This window comes from Lissotriton helveticus, chromosome 8, assembly GCF_964261635.1.
Source record: "Lissotriton helveticus chromosome 8, aLisHel1.1, whole genome shotgun sequence".
Taxonomy (NCBI): Eukaryota; Metazoa; Chordata; class Amphibia; order Caudata; family Salamandridae; genus Lissotriton; species Lissotriton helveticus.
Window position 1 is genome coordinate 674,904,068 of NC_136069.1, and position 20,449 is coordinate 674,924,516.

Consider the following 20,449-nt stretch of genomic DNA (forward strand, 5'->3'; position numbering starts at 1 on the left):
AAAGCGGAGATCAAATTATCTCCCTATTACCTAGCTGTCGCTAACACCAGTTAGCGACAGCTAGTAGGAGATAGCGACCATCTTGGGCCTCACTTTGCATGTCAGTGATATTTATCACTAATGACAAGCAAAGTGGGCGTGCCAAGATGTTAGCGACTGGAAACAGTCGCTAACATCGCTATCTCCTATTACCAACTTTTGGAGATATTCGCGCTAAGCGCGAATATCTCCAAAAGCTAACACCTGGCCTGAGCAGTTCTTAGCCATGTTATCCAATGGGAGGTGGATAACATGGCTAAGAGCATTAGCTCGGTAATGCATGAATATCGCGGACTTTTCAGCGATATTCATGCATTGCGGCCGTTTTTTATCACATTTGCGATAAACCTTGGTAATACCAAGGTTTATCTGCGATAAAAATCGCCGCAGCTCAGCGGTAAAATTTTGTCTCTAACCAAGCAATAGCGATAATTATCGCTATTGCTTGGTAATATGCCCCTCTGTTTTTTAAGAAATAACCTGTGGTCATGTTAGGAATCAGCCCCATAGTGTGTGGAGTGGGACCAGCTCAGTAGTCACACTCTGTCGGCTGTTAAAAGATGAGAGAAGTATTGTTTAAAAGGGAGCCTGGTAATGTCATCATTTTTAATTCAATCATGAGTTACAAAATGGACTTGGAGGAGCAAAAGATACTTCCATGAGATTGTACCCTTGGGTCTGTACCCACTATGCCAATAGTAACAGCCTACATGATCACTTAGAGTGCCATCTCTGCATGTAGGAAGTGGACATGGTACCCGGTCTTTTAAAAGACTGTCTCCCAAGGTGTGTCATTTGATCTTTGTCACAATGTCAAAAAATATGTGACGTCACATGATATGCATTGGAGTGTCGAAAAATGTGTGACGTCACAGATCTCACTGTAAACACTAAACGGTGGGCATTATTTGGTTAACAATCGTTATGTGTAATCTCTATCTCATGTATAATAGAAGAAAGGGTAAATAAAGAAAAAATCCTGATTTGTTTTAAATGTATGTTAAAAGTTGCTGGCGAATATTATTTTGTGGCATATATGGGGTAGAGAAAATTCAAGAACAAGTTAAAAAGTGAAAATGAGTGACCACGTCTGCAACATACACGATAGGTATATTGATATTTTGATGTGTCTTTGTGTTGTAGTATAAATGTCAAATACCACATTAAATTGGTGGTTTTAATTACAGGATATATTTATGGTAAATATGCCCTGATGGAAAATTAACAGTCAAAAATCAAAATATATCTGTCCAGCGCATGATGGTTATACGCACTGGTATTTCTGGGGCATTAGTTTGATGCTGTAATTGTTAATTCCCCACTGCAGAGCCGAAATGAATCTATAGGCACAAAACATAAAAAGATGGTTTAAACAATAAAATTCAGTGGACATCACTTAATAATAGGTAGTCACTCAAGGTGTCCCCAATCCAGCAAATTAAATTTCCCCACATGCATAGACAACTCATGACTCCCAGGAACATACCCATGTATTGCATCCATTTTCGAGCAGTGTGTTAGTAAGCAAGGAATTCACTGCCTGTGGAGAGGTTTTTGAGAAGCTATGGTGACAATCCGGGTTCAACTGTGAAACAACAGCTGCATTCCTGTTCCCTTACCAACCAGTGAGATCTGTATGCCACTATCACCGATAACAACACCAATTTACAGAAATTAATAGATCTCACTAAAAAGGCATTTCAAGAAGACAAAGCAAGCAATTACATACAAGCCTCAATGTCCATATTTATCTATATAAGATTAAGTTTACATGAAACAAATAAAATTACATTTAAGTGAAATAAGCCCATTACCTGTATTCTCTGCACTGAGTATTGACAGGCTGCATTTAAAGCATTAACGAAAGGGCCAAATCTATGATGTGAAGCATAGAAGGGGCAAAGGTCTGTGAGGATTGTGTAGGTCATGTTTTTGATCCTTTATCGAACAAAAGAAGTGCCTCTTGCCATTTATTGCAGCTGTTGATATTTCTGAACTCTTTCAATCAACTTCAAAAGGACCAAAAGCCACATTTTCACTGCGAGAATTCACCCTGAAAATTGGAGGTCACAGTGTCTTAGGAGACCTGCAGAGCATCCAAGAGATTTGTACATACTGGTAGAAAACATTTTCTCTTTAAAGTCCCAAATAGTATTTATGTAGTGTGTGTCCATTCAGTGATAATCAAATAGCAATTGCTGTTTGTACTAATATTTATAGAATATATTTTGAGTGAAATTCTGCAAAATACAATTTCTGTTATTCAGTAGCAACTTACATTTTTCTTCTTTGTGAATAGAACCATAGCAACAAACTTTCATTGGTTTGTAACATAAAATAAAGACAGCTATTTGTACACCAACTTGTGTGTGTGTGTTTATGTGTGTGAATATTCTCTTTTGTGGTGGGAATACAATTCCAAAATGTATATTTATTACTGTTCTGTGTCTTTATCATCATCAACCCACCATTATCGGTCTTAGAACTGACATCCTTGGTGGGTATTTCTCCAAATGTGTTGCCTTCAACCCTCCTGTTTGCCAAATCGGTTTTTGTTGGCTTTTGTATTTTTTGCACTTTACAAATGCTAACCGATGCTACACTGTGTGTGCTTCTTCATTTAGACATGGCCAAAGTAAACTATTTATATTTTGCACCTTTAAGTTGCCCATAAGGTCTTACTAAATAGTAGTATGAGAACCCAGCACCTCTAAATTAAATCCTACTAGTGGGCCTGCAGCACTCATTAAAGCACCAAGTTAAGTAGTCTTTGAAAAACATTTCTCAGGCCTGCCATTGCAGCCTGTATGCAATTTTAAACTACAATTTCAATCTGACAAAGCTTACCTTTGTCCAGGCCTAATCTTCCTTTTTTATACTTATGCCACCCCAAAGGCAGGCTGTTGGACTTGGCCTCTTTTTGCAGGGTCATCCCTGAACTTTTTGCTTTCCTCCTGTATTTTGTCTGACCTGTTTTTGTTGGTTTTATGACTCTGGGCACTTTACCACTGCTGATCGGTGCTAAAGTGCTTGCCAGTCCCTAAACCTTCCCTTTTATTCATATCAGACACACCTATGGTAGGCCCAAGGGCAGGGTGCATTGTAAGTATAAGGTAGGACAAGCTCTGGGGTGTGTGGCATGTCCTAATATTGAATTACAGCCATTTTCGTTTTTCACTATTGCAAGGCTAATTATTCCCCATAGGCCTGAATGGGCAGTTAGATTATTACATTTTATAATCCTAACTGACTCAGGGAACATGGTAGAAATTCGAGTTTAATATGCCTGAACTCAGAATGATAAAAATACATCTTTTAGTGAAGTTGGATTTAACATTCTGTGTTTGAAAATACCACTTTTAGAAAGTAGGTATTTTCTCGTCTAACTATCCAAGCCTTCCTCTGCTAGGTTGTGTAATCCTAGTCTGGAGGATTCCAGGACACAGGGCGAGTCAGCCCAACGGTGAATAGAGATATCTGCATCTAGATGGGTGGGAGGAGTTGCACCTGGAACCTGAATGGGGCTGTGCCTTCCCTTCACCATGCTGGCTCCACCTCCAGTGGTGCGTCTGATGTCTCTGTCCTGCACTGTGAAAGGAGAGAAGGAGTCATGTCAACAGAGTGCTCCAGGGCTGTGCCTCCCCTCCACAATGCTGGCTCCACCTCCTGTGGGGGGTCTGATGTTTCTGCCATGCACAGTGAAAGGAAAGAAGGAGTCCTGTAAACAGAGTGCTCCAGGACTGACCAGAACTGGTTTGGATTAGGAAAAGGTCTCTCTAGCTTTGGAAGTGCCTGCTGCTGTTTTGGGCCTTCTGAGGGACTGCGTGTCACAAGGGTCTGGAAGCGCGACTCACGAAGAAGAAGCGTGTTGCCGTCGCAGCCGCTGCCGTCGCATTTCTGAACAAGGATGTCACCGCTGTAGCTGACGCATGGCACTGCATCACAAGAAGAGCCTCGCATCCACTGAGAAGCGTGCCGCTGTCGGAGCTGCTGTTGTTGCATCTCTGAACAAGGATGTCGCAGCTACAGCTGTTGCATTGAGCGGAAGCGTCTCTTATCGAGGGAGAAGAGTGTCGTCGCCAAAGCCGCTGTTGTCGCATTTCTGAACAAGGGTGTCGCCCCTGCAGCTGATGCATCGAGTTGAGACATCTTGCAACATCAGAGAAGCGCGCCGCATCAAGAAGAAGATGCCATCTTTGTTTCTTTGCACCCGATCTTCAATGCATCACTGTCCTTGTGTGCCAGGGACTACCGCATCACCTTTCTTGCAACACTTTTTGTTGCCCTGCTTGTCGCATCTTAAGGTACATAGACTCAAAGTGTTGCATTTTAAGATCTAAAGAGAACTATGCTAATTCTACCATTTTAAGTAGAGTATTGTGGATTATTGTCATTTGTGGGCTTGTGTTAAATCTATATAAAGAATACTTATTTTTAATATACAACTTGTGTGGTTTCCATCTGTAGTGTTGTCACTGGATTACTGTATGTGTTCACAAATGCTTTACACACTGCCTCTGAGATGAGCCTGTCTGCTCATGTAAAGCTACCAAGGGGGTGAGCAGGGGTTATTTTAGAAGTGTACCCCCTTACCCTGACTAGATTCAAGGGTCCCTATTTGTCACAAGTACCTACCTGTGCCAACTAGAGACCCCCAAATCTAACACAGGCCCTAAAGGCTTCTAGGGTAGGGTGCATTATGTTTAAAAAGTAGGACATGTGTACTTGAGGTTTACATGTTTGGGCAGTGAAAATCACCTGAAGTTGTTTTTTTACTTTTGTAAGGCTATATCCCCTTTTGATTAACACCAGGTTAACTTACTGCATTTAATAAGTGCGAAACTTAGATTGGGGCAGACGCAGATATGCTATTTGCACTCGAATGAATTGTAACTTAAAATCCTCTGTGGTGGAAAAGTCAGATTCTGAAAATGCCAGTTTTAGAAAGTTGCAGTTTCCTTGTGCTAACCATTTGCTGCTTCTGCCAGTATCCTGGGTCACTTGACAGTGAATGGCTCTGTCAATGGGATTTGTGTATTGCTTCCAAAAAGTAACAGAAACAGGGCTTAGGTGTGTTCAGAATTGGCCATCCTGGAAGGATTACTGCGGATGAGCTGTACCCAGCCCCTGGACACACAAAAAGGAACCTGACACCAAGTCTGCATTGGTGTCTGAGAAGGAAGAGTGGACCTGCCTGCCTTCATCTTAGGCTACCCAGAGTGGCTCCATGGATAATTTTGCCTGCCTGCAAATGCCCAGCTGACCTGCTGCAACTGGACCTACCTGAACCTGCAATTGTGCCTAGCAAATGGCCTCTGCTAGAGTGAGTCTTGATCCCCAAGAGGTGTCCCTCCATGTCCTGGAGCCTTATCTGGTGAAAGTGAGAGTTCCTCCTGACTAAAAAGTTAGACTTTTGGTCTAAGGGCCTGACTATGAGTTTTGCTGAAGGATCGCCAGCCCACAGGAGCGGCAGCCCATGAAACTCCACCAAGCCAGCGGTATCCCACCTGCTGCATCATGATTTCACCACAGGGCTGGTAATGTGTGTCCAGGGGTGGCAAGATTCGGTTGTACTTCTGTGCTTGAAGCTGTTGCCTGCAATGTTGCACTGTCTTCAGTCAGTTGTGCGCACTTTTTCCTTGCAGCAAATTCTGCAAGAGAAACAGTGCATTCAACCAACCCATTGGCATGGGGGCAAACACTGCTCACACCAGTAGCATATCTAAAGGGACAATCTCCCTGGAGATAGTTTTGCACCCCAAAACCTGCCTTTCTGCTGACTCTTCCAAGGTGGTGTCATCGCCAGAAAAAAGTTGGCGGAAAAGCAGGCCATAATATACAAAGCAGCACCTCCATTGACTGCCTCTCCCTCTCTCGCAGCAGGAACCCATAAATTGGCAGTTGCAGCGGTCTGGAGGAGATCTTCCCATCCGCCAGGTATGCTGGCGGTCTTACCACCAAAAAACTACTGCGGTTCCTAAATCACCAGGGTTATTATCAGGCCCTAGGTTTTTGGTCTAAGTTAGACTTTTAGTCTGAACTTAGACTTTTGGTCTAAGTTTCCCTTTGTGAATTGAGCCCCCGGTTGGTGATCTTGGGCAAGTACCTCTGAGCCACTGGGAAGGTACAGATCACATGGCAGAGAGAGTCCAGGTAGAGGCTGCAAGGAAGGCAGCCAGGCCCCAGTGCACAGCCCATCTGCCAGAGCCAATATAGAAAATAAAAGAGGTGGTCAAGATACCTAAACTGGATCAGGCAAAAAGCAAAGAAATAGTCAACGTTCTGGGAGCCATTTTTGCCTCCATCCACTTGTCATCATTGAGTAGCCCCACATCATTCTCTGACCTTGTGAATGATAGGGTTGTGACACAACAACCCCATGTACTTTTTGTCAAATTCAATAAACTCTGTTTAAAAAAAAAAATCTGCTTCTCACATCGTCTTAAGGGGTCCAGCATATTAACAACCAGGCGTTTATAAAGACTTGAGACACTCCCCTGCCTAAATGCTCCAGCACCATCTAGCATTCCAGGGGACTGAACGTCAGGAGGGCTTTCGACTGGACACTGTAGCCCTCCAAAGCATGGCACAGCAGAAGGTACAGGAAGAACTGAGAAGAGTGCCGCTGGAATTCTGCGGCCAGCTCCTGCAATGAGCACATGCCCCCCTCTCTCCAGAAATCACTCAGCGTGGATCTTCCAATAAGGTCCCAAGAATGGAACCTTGCTAGGCCAGCCTTTTTCCCACAGCCACTTCCCACACTAAAGAGGGGTTGCCCCAGGAGCTTGCCATGCCGTTTTATGTGTCTTAGGGCAGCATGCCAGCACTGAATGAGGCCCTGAGTACAAAAAAGTAGTGCTTGTGGGAGAGATCTACCATATATATTAGAGAAAGCACAACGTAAGGTGTGTCAGCCCCAGCTCCAGTCTTTGTGCCGGGACATTCCTGTTCACACATAGCTAATCATTAATGTTTACTAGCTGTGAGGCCCAATAGTATAATTTAATGTCTGCCCATCCCACTCCCCCATCGAACATAGGAAATAAGAACTTGGTAAAGGACACACTGGGAGTCTTTCTGGCCCAGACAGGGCTGGACTGGCCAGCAGGCAAGCGGGCAATCCCCCGGAAGGCTGGAGCCCCTGAAGGCCGGTTTTGACACCTGGAGGCCCGTTGTGCACCCAGGAGTTGTGATGCATGTTACGCGATCCCGGCGGCCTCTACAAGATTCTCAGGCCCGTTTAAAAGACTAATGTATGGATAAATTAGGAGAAAACGTCTAATAACGCTACCAACCTGTCCTTTTTCTAGTCAGGCACAGCATTCTTGTACAGGTGCATGCATGATTAGAAACTGTGTAGAAATAGTGCTACTGTGCTAAACTCGTATGTATTTGAATATTTTATTAAATCCCCTTCTAAACAGCCAGCAAAACTAGCGTATATAATTGAAACCTTTCAGCAGGCACCTTTCAGTTTGATTTTTCCAAAATTATCCTGGGAAAATCAAACTGAGCAAAGTGTCGGAGTCACTCACTCGGTGCAAATAGGGTCTGAATTAATATTTTTTTTGCCAGGGCTGTTTTAGGTTCCCAATATAAATGTTCAAGTCAATTCAAGTTAGAACAAAAAGAAAGTCTTGTCCAGCGTCGTTATCATTGGAGATTCCTGTGTCTCTCCTTTTATTTAGATCAGCAGATGGAGATTTGAATACAGCCAGCCGACACGTGTTTCGTTGTAGGGCTGCACATGCACAGACACCACAACTCTTCAGGGCTGAAAAATACAAGAGGAATGACCTAAGTTTCACTCCTGTGTTCGTAAAAAAAGAGTGCTGATAAAAAGCTAAATATCCCAAGTGACTTCTTAGTCAAGGTACACCTCCATGTGTGGAACCCTTAAAGTCTTTTAATGCAGAATTTCACAAATTAAAGACAAATTGAATCCTGTTATTGTCACTGATTGCAGGGTAGTCTCAAATAGTGCAGTGAACATGACACATGCAATTCCCGTGTCACAATTCTACAGTAAAATATCACAGTGTTTGTGAACCAAACAACATGAACATTAGTGCGGCAAAAGTGAATATCACCACAGAAAGAATAAGTGTTGTACAACAGCATTGAAATAATATGGTACCTTAATAGCTGAGATGTAAATCCATAGGCTATTCCAAATCGAAGAAATAGTAACCAGAAGAAGGGAAGAAAGAGAAAAAGAAAACAAATATTTGAGAAAAAAGAATATTTTCACCAAAGTTCTCCTAGCAACCAGTCCCTAACTTCCCACATTAAACATGTGAGACAAAAACCAAAGAACACCAACTTACCCCAGTTCCGGTGATAATTCCAACCCGGAAGGGTACCCTTGAGGTGTGTGTAAAAGAAATCCGTTGTCACTGTAAAAAACAGTGGTCCAGGTTAGATAAATCTTGACCTCCAATAAAATTAAGTATCAACACCGTAAGTTGACCAATAGCCACTAGTCTACACTCCAAAGTAGCCAAAAACGTAATGGCACCCAATCACAGTAAAATCTTTTCTATGTCATGGTCAAAGTGACCTGATCAAGTACAGCCTCCTCCGTGATGCGATTGGTAAGGAAACACACCGTTCACTATTAAAAGTTTCACTCAATGTATAAACACTAATTACTCTATGAACAAATTTGAGTACAAAATATCATAAATGTCAAAAGGCGGTTCAGCTTACCGGGTTTTGTCGTGTTGTACCCCTTGTGATGTAAAACTCAATCCTGGGGTTTAGAATTCCGTTCCGTATATATTACAGAGTAAGTAGTTTCCAAATAACAACCAACGTAAACACGGGTGCGTGTATTACGAGGTCCTACAAAATAAAATCAACACCGGTGCCTACCATTAGTACAAACGTTAACTGTCAAGCGGGGTCCTACTATTAACCAAAGAATAGAGTTATATCGATAACTTTCCAAACCACAGTCCTTACCTATGGCCGAATCGCCCTCGCGCTCGTAGCGTCTGAAACCCGGAAGTGAAAGGTTTCACACGGGAAGTTCAGTTCAAGTACCCTGACCGAAAAAAAAGGCTGAAACCCCAACCAGTATATTGACAAATTACTAGCAGTATGTCCTGGGATCGTATGAGATAACACTCAAGTGTACTGAGTGAAAAACGTGCGCCATCACGAAAAAGGAGGAAAAGTTTATTTTTGAGATAAGAAATGTTACGTGCCCAATCGCCAGGTCAACTCTAATGTCGTGGCTCAAACCTATGTGCATGTTATATCATGTCAATGGAAGTAATAAAAGAATCTGATTCAAGGGGTATCAAAAAATATTATCAAAAAACCTGAATAGGAGAGTCATAATCGTAGTCGTAATTCATTACTACACGCCAATAGCTCTCATCCCATACACCAGATCAATGCCATACCATTTGGGGAATTTGTCAGAGCTAGACGCAATTGTAGCGAGGAGGTTGAGTTTGTAAATTGCATTGAAGACATACAAACACGTTTTGAGAAAAGAGGCTACTCAGAAAGTCAATAGAACTGAGACACTTAAAACTAAATCTTGGACTACACACAAGAAAGAGCCAATTCGTATAGTTACTGATTTTAACAAACTCAGCAATGTTCTCAGGAGAAGTCTTAATAAACATTGGGGGATCCTGACAACTGATAAAACACTTACCCCACACATTACAAGTCATCCTCAAATTACTTTCAGGAGAGGGAGGACTTTGCGAAATAGACTTAGCCCTACAGTACCTAGAGCCAAGGGGACGGATCTTTGGTTGACTTCCCCACACAAATGTTTTTTTAAATGTGGATTTTGTGGAGTGTGCCGGTGGGCGAAGCATAAGACCAAGAATTTCAAGGGATGTGACAATAAAATTTATGACATTAGAACGAACATCAATTGTGTGACTAAATTTGTAGTCTACATCATTGAATGCAAATGCGGGCTTCAATACGTAGGTAGCACGATAAGAAGTCTAAAAGACAATATTGGGGAACATGTGAGAGCCCTTCTGCAACAGGATGCGAGATACCCTGTAGCAATTCATGCTAGCATACGTCAAGCTCAAGGACCCAAAAAAGAATGTGTTTTCTTTGGGATAGAACACATCCCTTTAAACATCAGAGGTGGCAATAGGGAACTACGCTTGAGACGCGCGGAAGCACTCTGGATTATGAGGTTGCATACAGTAGGGAGGGGGTTCAACTGTGATTCTGAGATGCAGTTCTTTCTAGGGGATTAGGATCATATAAGTAAACCAGTCGTGCTGTTTTGTGACTATAAACCATGACGCTCAGATTCAGGGTCCCTTTGATTGATTTCTTTGTGCAAGTCTGGGGATATATGCATGCGACAAGTCATCGCATGATTGAGTTGTACACCTGAGAGTATATGTTGTGAACTCTCAGGTGTTATTTCATTTGGGAAAGTTCATCATAAATTGTCTCTATCACAAATTTGACAGTTGTGTAATGTAGGCATATTAGTAATCTTGCTGAATCTGTTGCACTTTGCTAACTGAAACCTTAACTTTTCTGTCCATCATTTACTTTTTCTCAGTGATCATCCTAAATCTGTTGGATGGAGCACCTCTTCTGATTTCTGTCCTGAAATATTTATTTGGTGTCTATTAAGCTCGGGTCCGCTATAATAATGGGACCATTATATAATTTTAATTTATGGTTTGACATTGAGTAGTTTGATACACATTATAATTATGACTCTCCTATTCGGGTTTTTTGATAATATTTTTTGATACCCCTTGAATCAGATTCTTTTATTACTTCCATTGACATGATATAACATGCACATAGGTTTGAGCCACGACATTAGAGTTGACCTGGCGATTGGGCGCGTAACATTTCTTATCTCAAAAATAAACTTTTCCTCCTTTTTCGTGATGGCGCACGTTTTTCACTCAGTACACTTGAGTGTTCTCTCATACGATCCCAGGACGTACTGCTAGTAATTTGTCAATATACTGGTTGGCGTTTCAGCCTTTTTTTCGGCCAGGGTACTTGAACTGAACTTCCCGTGTGAAACCTTTCACTTCCGGGTTTCAGACGCTACGAGCGCGAGGGCGATTCGGCCATAGGTAAGGACTGTGGTTTGGAAAGTTATCGATATAACTCTATTCTTTGGTTAATAGTAGGACCCCGCTTGACAGTTAACTTTTGTACTAATGGTAGGCACCGGTGTTGATTTTATTTTGTAGGACCTCGTAATACACGCACCCGTGTTTACGTTGGTTGTTATTTGGAAACTACTTACTCTGTAATATATACAGAACGGAATTCTAAACCCCAGGATTGAGTTTTACATCACAAGGGGTACAACACGACAAAACCCGGTAAGCTGAACCGCCTTTTGACATTTATGATATTTTGTACTCGAATTTGTTCATAGAGTAATTAGTGTTTATACATTGAGTGAAACTTTTAATAGTGAACGGTGTGTTTCCTTACCAATCGCATCACGGAGGAGGCTGTACTTGATCAGGTCACTTTGACCATGACATAGAAAAGATTTTACTGTGATTGGGTGCCATTACGTTTTTGGATACTTTGGAGTGTAGACTAGTGGCTATTGGTCAACTTACGGTGTTGATACTTAATTTTATTGGAGGTCAAGATTTATCTAACCTGGACCACTGTTTTTTACAGTGACAACGGATTTCTTTTACACACACCTCAAGGGTACCCTTCCGGGTTGGAATTATCACCGGAACTGGGGTAAGTTGGTGTTCTTTGGTTCTTGTCTCACATGTTTAATGTGGGAAGTTAGGGACTGGTTACTAGGAGAACTTTGGTGAAAATATTCTTTTTTCTCAAATATTTGTTTTCTTTTTCTCTTTCTTCCCTTCTTCTGGTTACTATTTCTTCGATTTGGAATAGCCTATGGATTTACATCTCAGCTATTAAGGTACCATATTATTTCAATGCTGTTGTACAACACTTATTCTTTCTGTGGTGATATTCACTTTTGCCGCACTAATGTTCATGTTGTTTGGTTAACAAACACTGTGATATTTTACTGTAGAATTGTGACACGGGAATTGCATGTGTCATGTTCACTGCACTATTTGAGACTACCCTGCAATCAGTGACAATAACAGGATTCAATTTGTCTTTAATTTGTGAAATTCTGCATTAAAAGACTTTAAGGGTTCCACACATGGAGGTGTACCTTGACTAAGAAGTCACATGGGATATTTAGCTTTTTATCAGCACTCTTTTTTTTAAAAACACAGGAGTGAAACGTAGGTCATTCCTCTTGTATTTTCCAGCCCTGAAGAGTTGTGGTGTCTGCGCATGTGCAGCCCTACAACGAAACACGTGTCGGCTGGCTGTATTCAAATTTCCATCTGCTGATCTAAATAAAAGGAGAGACACAGGAATCTCCAATGATAACGACGCTGGACAAGACTTTCTTTTTGTTCTAACTTGAATTGACTTGAACATTTATATTGTGATTCCTTTTGAGTGCACGGGATTGTAGATTTATGTCACTTAAGTGTGAATTTTTGCACTTTATTTGAGGGGTTCTTCAAGGGTCTCCCCTCCCCGCCAGCACCACTACCAGCAAACTAAATTTACTCACGTTCACTGTGCTAGGGCGCCTGCAGAACCCGTATACTTAAAACCCTCCCTTCTGATCCCTGTTTTAAGTTCTCAGTCTGGCCCTGGGCCCAGAGGAAACTGGTGATGTGGGCCTTCAGTTCAGAGAAGAAAGTGTGGGTAAATGGTACAGGTAGTTTTGTAATATGTACAGGAAAAAATTACGGGACAATATTTTGAAGACCGCTCCCTGTACTGCCATCAACAATGGCAATCTAGACCATCACTTGTGCTGTTCTAAGTACTATTTCACTGAGCTACTTCAAAAGAATTCGCACCCCTTATGCCATGACACCTATGCTTGTGTGGGTGGGCCAAAGGCCTGTGACTTTGAAGGGCCAAAAACATAGAAATTAAGGGTATAGCACTGCGAATTCCACATTTAAAAAAATGCATTGGGAATAAGGGGTGGGTGGAATTTTGTGGATTCACACAGATGCCAGAACTTTCCATCACAGAAATGTGAGGGAAATGTGTTTAGTTTTTACAAAGTTTGAGGTTTGAAATGTATTCTCGTAAACAGAACCATGTGAGAGCCACAAAAGGCACCCCATTCTGGATTCCCCAGAGTGGCTAGTTTTCAAAAGTGTATAGGTGTGCTAGGTTTCTCTGGGTGCCGGCAAAGCTAGGGTTTAAAATCTAAATCTAGGCACTTTGCCAATACAAGCATCAGTTTCACTGCAAAAATGTGGTGTCTCCATGTTGCTTTTTGGGCTGTTTCCTGTCGCAGGCACCAGGCCTACCCACAAAAGTGAGGTACCATTTTTATCGGAAGACTTTGGGGAATGTGAGGTTCTTGGAACTTTGTGGATCCACACAGATTCGAGAACTTACCATCACAGAAATGTGAAGGAAAATGTGCATTTTTGGACAAAGTTTGAGGTTTGCAAGGGATTCTGGGTAACAGAACCTGGTGAGAGCCAGACAAGCCACCCCGTCCTAGATTCCTCTAGGTGTCTAGTTTGCAAAAATATACAAGTTTGCTATGTTTCTTGCTGTGTTAGTACCCAAAAGCCACAGGTAGGCACATACCCCAAAAAAGTCAGTGCCTAGTGGGCTTTCTGCCGCCCTGGAGAAGGGGGGGAAATTGGGAGCTATTGCCCTGATATGCCCCTAAGGGTGGAAGAAAGTCTGTGACCTAATTTTGTGGGGGCATTGGGATGTCCATTCTGAGCAGCCCCCACCCCTACGTATAAAAAATCCAGCAAAATCGCTGGTGCCTAGTGGGCTCTCTGCCCCACCTGGGGGGCAGATCAGGGGCTACTGCCCCCTTCTGCCTCCTGGGGGGGGCAGAAATATTGAGGCATCTTTTTTGTGTGGGTGTGGGGGCATTAGCATACCCATCCTGGGCAGCCCCCACTCCTGAATATTTTTTTTTAATCTAGCACCGAAATCCTGTGTCACACCACACATAAAACTGAAGAAGGTGGCCCAAAGTGTTCTTATTTTCAAGCAGGATACCCAGGTAATTAAATATGGGGACCTGCATTCTTTTTCCCTATAGCATTAAAAGGTTTTAAGGTTGGATGGCTTTCGGGCAATTACTTTACCATAGGATTTTGGTTTATGGAGAGATCCAAGTGCACCATGAATTCAATAAAGGTGTCAAGCAGGAGTTGCATCCCTAACGCAATCCTAGACGTGAGGACAGTGCCATTGGCATGGATCAGAACTGGGACTCCCCTCTGGCCTACTCAGGGGATATCACACTTCAGCTCAGTTAACACCTTGCCATCACAACCAAACCTGTCCTAACTCAGAGAGCCGATACTCCTGTGCGAGATGCATAACCCCAAACAAGAGTCTCCAACCACTCTCCCATCGCCCCCCTTCAAAGACTTCAATGTGTTTACCCGGGGACCTTCATTCCTTTCCCCCTTCCTCTCCTCTTCTCCACCCTCTTCACTCACCTCTACCTTCATCTCACCCCGCTTATCCCTCTGTTTATACCTTCATCTGCCTCCCTAAGTATTTCTCTCCCTGTCATTACCACCCCCAATCACATAGATAGCCCGCAAGGACTCAGCTAACTGCAGTCAATCGGAACCTGGGAACTTATTGCTAGCCAGTTTCAAAATGGTCCCTGTTACCTCAACAACAGAAAAAGAAAGATGTTTCTTGTAAAAAAGGCAAAAACTGAAGGGCATATTATAAAGGGCTTAATCACTTTTTGCTGCTAAAATGGCGATATTTGTATCTCCCTGTTAGCAACAGTTTACTGGCAATAGTGCCCTTTTTTAACCGCTTTGCACGTAAGCGATATTTATCGCTAATGACATGCAAAGTAGGCGTTCCTCACTAAAAGTAAAGGGTAACAGTCGCAAACACAACTTCCCTCTATTATCAATGCCCACGAAGCGATAAAAAAAGGGTTGCTAACCGAGATTATCGCTTGATTTTAACGCCTGATAAAAACTTAACTTAGCCATTTTGTCAATGGGGGTGGATTGTTAGGTTAAGTATACACTTACCTATTAGGAAGCTTTTCATTAGCACAGTTAATTTAGTGCTGGTATTCTCATGCTATTTCTGGGTTTTGCCGCTGTCACTGTATTTTTTATCACCTTAGATATAAGCTAATAACGCGCTATCTCGGCGATGAAATCCAGCGATAGATGGCGATAAAAAAAATGCTACAAACCTGGGTTAGCGATAATTATCACCTCTTTTGATAATATGCCCCTGAGACTTTAACCCAGGGTCCAACGAATAAATGTGTGAGAAGTGGTCAAACCATTTATCCTCACCAAGCACAACGATCAAGGGGGTGCCACCCTTTGCCCCCTAAAAATGGCTGTTAGCAACCTGCCAAAAAACGGAACTATCCTGAGAGTCACAGTCATGCTCCAAAATATTGCAGGCTTTATCCTTTAGTGACTCTTTCTTTTTTTCATAACCAACTAATAATATCTATGTAGCAAGCTCACCTCTTCTGCATCCCCAGGAGTATAGTTAAGGCCCTTCTGAACTCCTGATGGCCTTTGAAACAAGCCCCATTAAACCTGCATTCACCCCTATTATCAATCTGTGCTCTACTTGGAACAATAGAAGCAGCCCTAATATCTGCAGTAAATGCCCTCAAAACTTCTTTGGGAACAGAATCCGAGCTGAAACAGTATTCTAACTAACGGCTGCTTCCAAGACACAGATTGCTAACAAATTAATTGAATTATTTTGAGCCATTTCAATCTCCTACTTTGATCCCTCAAGACAAGATTAAAGGAAATGGGTGCCAAGAATGGCAATTTCAAGGATGACCATTTTAAGGATAAAACTGAAGGGTTGTGGTCACTCCAACCGGAGTCTATTACCCTATACTCAACTGATGAGTAAAGCAAAGAGAACAAAATTAATACATAATCCACAATTGTCTCATGGCCTCTACCCACATAAATTGGGGCATCCAGGGAGCCATGTCCAAGCATTTCCAGTGATTGTAATAATAACTTGGCCCATTCACCTTGACATGAGTACTCACAATGTACATTGGGAATGATGTCCCCCATGTAGACTCCTGAGATAATGAACATGCCTGTTTGATTGGATGAAGGTGAAAATCGCCCATAATGACTATTTGAATGAAAGAAATAGGGCTTGGGTCATATTCCACTGTCCGTGTCTTCCAGTTATCAATGATCATACCCATGGAGGTAATCATATCAGAACTGGGCAATTTCTATATTAGTTGTAAATGTTAAATTCCATGAGGTTCAATGAATTAAGAAAGGTGAGCAGAACTGCTCTTACATCAGGGGATTTAGTAGTAAGTTCAGACATAGGGCAGTTCAGGGATAAAGATATTAGGGTGCACATCCCTCTCTTTGCTCAAGCCGAAGGTGAAGGATTGGCAAGGCATAAGAAATATGCAAAACCATCCAGAATGGGTATGGTCCTACCTAACCAAGGGCCATATTATCAAGGAAGCTGCAGTAGTTTATCGCCGCTTTACCGTCAGGAGACTGCCGATAGAGGGGCGATAATGGCCTTGATAATATGCAATTCGAATTTCAATCGATGCCCAGGTTAGATGTGTGAACATCTAACCTGGGCTTCGATTGAAATTCGAATTGCATATTATCAAGGCCATTATCGCCGCTCTATCGGCAGTTTCCTGCTGGTAAAGTGGCGATAAACTACCGTAGCTTCCTTGATAATATGGCCTCAAGTTTCTTAAAGGGCCAAGGTACCACATTGTTTAATAAAATCCAGTCAATTTTGGTAATGTATTTCTCCTCCAATCCCGCTATGTTCCAAAACAAGAGACTAAGCTGCTCTTGAGTAACAGCCACTCCATGGAGGAAACCTCCCATCATCATCCTTGACTCAGGACTCTCTAAACCTCTAGAGGGGGTAGTCAGTCCACTTCTTCCAGACTAACAAGAAGATCAACTTTTTTCGATAAGGAGATGGTTTTATAGGAACAGACCCGAACCACCAGAAACCCCCTGCTGATCCCACTCTTTCAAGAGTTGGGTGGGTTTGAAAAAACTTCGAGGTGGAGGCATGGCCTGGTTGGTAAAAAAAAACAAGTGGTCGGATCCCAATGTGCTCATTCAAAGTGCACTTTTTTTGACAAGAGGCAAGAATTCTGCCAGTGATAAGAGTGGAAATTAAACCATAAGACCCCCCTCTTTTTTTTCCTACAAAACCGAAGGCTTGGGTTACATTTCATAACGTCTAAACATGTCAAATTTATGCCTGACACAAACAATCCATGGATAGTCCTGGATTATGAATGTTTTTTTTTACTTCTAACCTCAGGAGGAAGATGTTTCACAAGGAATTGGCACGAGAAGCATTTCCATAGCAGCGCTAATACTCACTACAAACTTTTTTGGTTGTGGTATTGTGATATAAATCACGTTGCAACCACTTTATCTGGATTGTCACACAACATAAGAATTATTTGTACAGATTCCAAAAGTTCATGTGGGGAAAAAAAGATTTGGTAAGCAATGCCCCCCAGTTTCTTGAAGGAAAACAACCACAGCTGTTTCTATAAAATTTACGTTCCCTCGATCTACAACTGTTATGCTTAAAATTTAGCAATATCTGTTATGAAAGTACAATGTTATCATAAATAAAGATAGAATTGAATTAGAAACATTCAATAATCATTTATGACTCTTAAAATATGATGTACTGTAGTGTACCCATTTCTTGCTTTCACAGCATGTTGCAAACCCCTTTGGACTCCCCGTGAAATAACAAAAAAAAAATATTCTATGAATCTAATAACTGGACAAGAACATATACGTTTATGGTGAACGAAAAGCAATAAAGTGCCCCGTCCTGAACTGTATCTTGATCTTCTCTGTAAAATCCTAAATAACATGTTATTCATTTTGTCCTTGAATGGATTGGCTTCAGGACAGTGTATAATTGTGTAGGTTATAAAGATTTTTCGCTTAATAATTATGGCCATAGCATCTCCCTACAAGACCCTGGGAAACACAAAAAGTATTAAGCAATGAGAACGTATTTATCCCAAGTCTACTACTAAGAGTTTCGTTGAAAATAAAAGCAAATATATAAAATGCTCATAAAATCTTTTATCTAAACAGCTTGCTGCAAATTAAGGAAAGGGTCCATTTTAAGTCGCTCTGTATGGTATACAGAACGGTACATGATCTGGGCCCAGTCCCAGTGCAGGAGAAGTTTACCTGGTACAATCCTAGGAGGCAGCTTCGCTCCTCCAGCGCAAATTTGATGACGAATCTCAGAATTAAGCGCTCTAGGATGGGAGGGAGGGCTTTTAGTGTGGCTGCTTCACATTTGTGGAATGAGTTACCCCAGAGTGTCAGACAAATCAACTCCCTGACTAAGTTTAGAAAGAGTCTGAAAACTTGGCTCTTTCCCAAGGACTGATTCTCAATTCCCCGATACTCTGGTTGGCTCGTATGATGGTCATACTTAAGTGTAAGCGTCAGGATACCCGTAGGGTGGCAGGTTTTGGTATACAAGAACCTTTCACAATTACAATTCCAAAATAAATCCATTCCAGAAATTACTAACTAGCACGCTTTAGGCAGAAATGTAAGGTGGTGGTTGGTCCTTTTCAGGCATCTTGACTACCATTTTATAAGATGGAAGATTGTACTTGGGAGGGGCTTCAAATGCAAGATAGAGAGTGTTAGACCTGAAATCCTTGGCATGGTTTCCTCCTAACTTTTGTCTTAAGACCTCCTGTTTTTGCTGACTTCATTTTTTCTGGCCTTAGGACTCTGCACACTTCACCACTGCTAACCAGTGCTCTTTGCTCAAAACATGGTAATATTGGTTTATACACAATTGGCATATGCAGTTTACTTATACATCCTTAATAACGTGCACTACACATGCACAGGGCCTGTGAAATAAATGTTACTGGTGTGTGGCTAATGCACTAATTGTGCCACCCACATAAGTAGCCCTTTAAGCATGTATTAGGCTTGCCATTGCAGAGACTCTGTGTCCAGTTTAAACTGGCATTTTGGTCTGACAAAAAAATAAATGTTTGCCAGGCCCAAACCTTCCTTTTTAATACATGTAAGACACCACTAAGGTACACCACGGACAGCCCCAAGGGCAGGGTGGAGTATACTTAAAAAGATGGACATTTACTTTTACGTTTTACGTGTCCTGGGAGTGAAAACACTCTTAAATTTGTGTTTCACTTCGGGAAGCCCTATCTGTCCCTTAGGATACCATTGAAGTTGCCTTATTACATTTTATAGGTGTAACATTCAAATGGTAAGAGATAGCTGCTTCATGTTTGGTGTTTCTGTATTCCTAATTTAAAATCCTAACTTTCGATGATATTGGATTTTAAATTACAATTCTGACAATGCCACTCATATAAAGTTAGCATTTTCTTGTCTTAGCCATTTAGTGCCTGCAGCCTGTCTCTGGTCACATGACTGAGTGCAGTTGGCAGTTGGGCTTCGTGTAGTCTTCCTAAACAGCCACACAAAATGGGAACTTAGGTGTGACAATAAACCATCACTGGCAGGATGGGAGGGAGGACCTGGGCGCAACCTCACTTACACCTGCATATGCTGCCAATAAATATACTTGAATCACTATCTCATTGCTCAAATCTGTAGCCATTTCTTGGCATGGTTATTTTTATTATTGTATGTTGCACTTTTTTAAGCAGCCTCTATATGTCACTGTCTCGTTATTTTCTTTTTAGAAACACATGTTCTTCTTCTCTATTTTGTGTGCATAATAGCACAGTTATTGTAAGTCTTTACAAACTGTGCTTTGTATAGTTTTCCCTATATAGCAGTAGATCCCTCAAGCGTTTCTTAGGGAATTACTTTATGCTCTATTTTGTGTCCAGACGAATCATCTGTATTGTGGTTTATTTAACACAGCAAAGTTTGTTTGATGACATAACATAGCTGTTTTCATGAATTTGTATATTGTTTTTTATTCTTCGCCTGGAGATATGGCTCTCAATAACCGAAAAGAAATAAACATTTTTACTTACTTTCTTACTTTGGCGCTATCTTGGGTCAAAAATATCTTATTCCATGATCAAAATAATTGTCTCTTTGACTTTGCAGCATACACGACTTTTAACAGGTTAATAGTATTCTAGGAATAAAAAAAATCACACCTCTGTATTTTTTAGTGCTTATATGCCTACTTGTGTTGCTCATTGTACATTAATTGTTGAACTTGGTAGCCCAAGGTCTTTTGGTATAAAGCCCTTAAAAATTAATTGGAAACATGTCTTTAAATTGTTGTTGTAGACCATAAATCCTGAGGTTATTCCTCTGATTTCTATATTCTAAATCTTCTGTGTGAC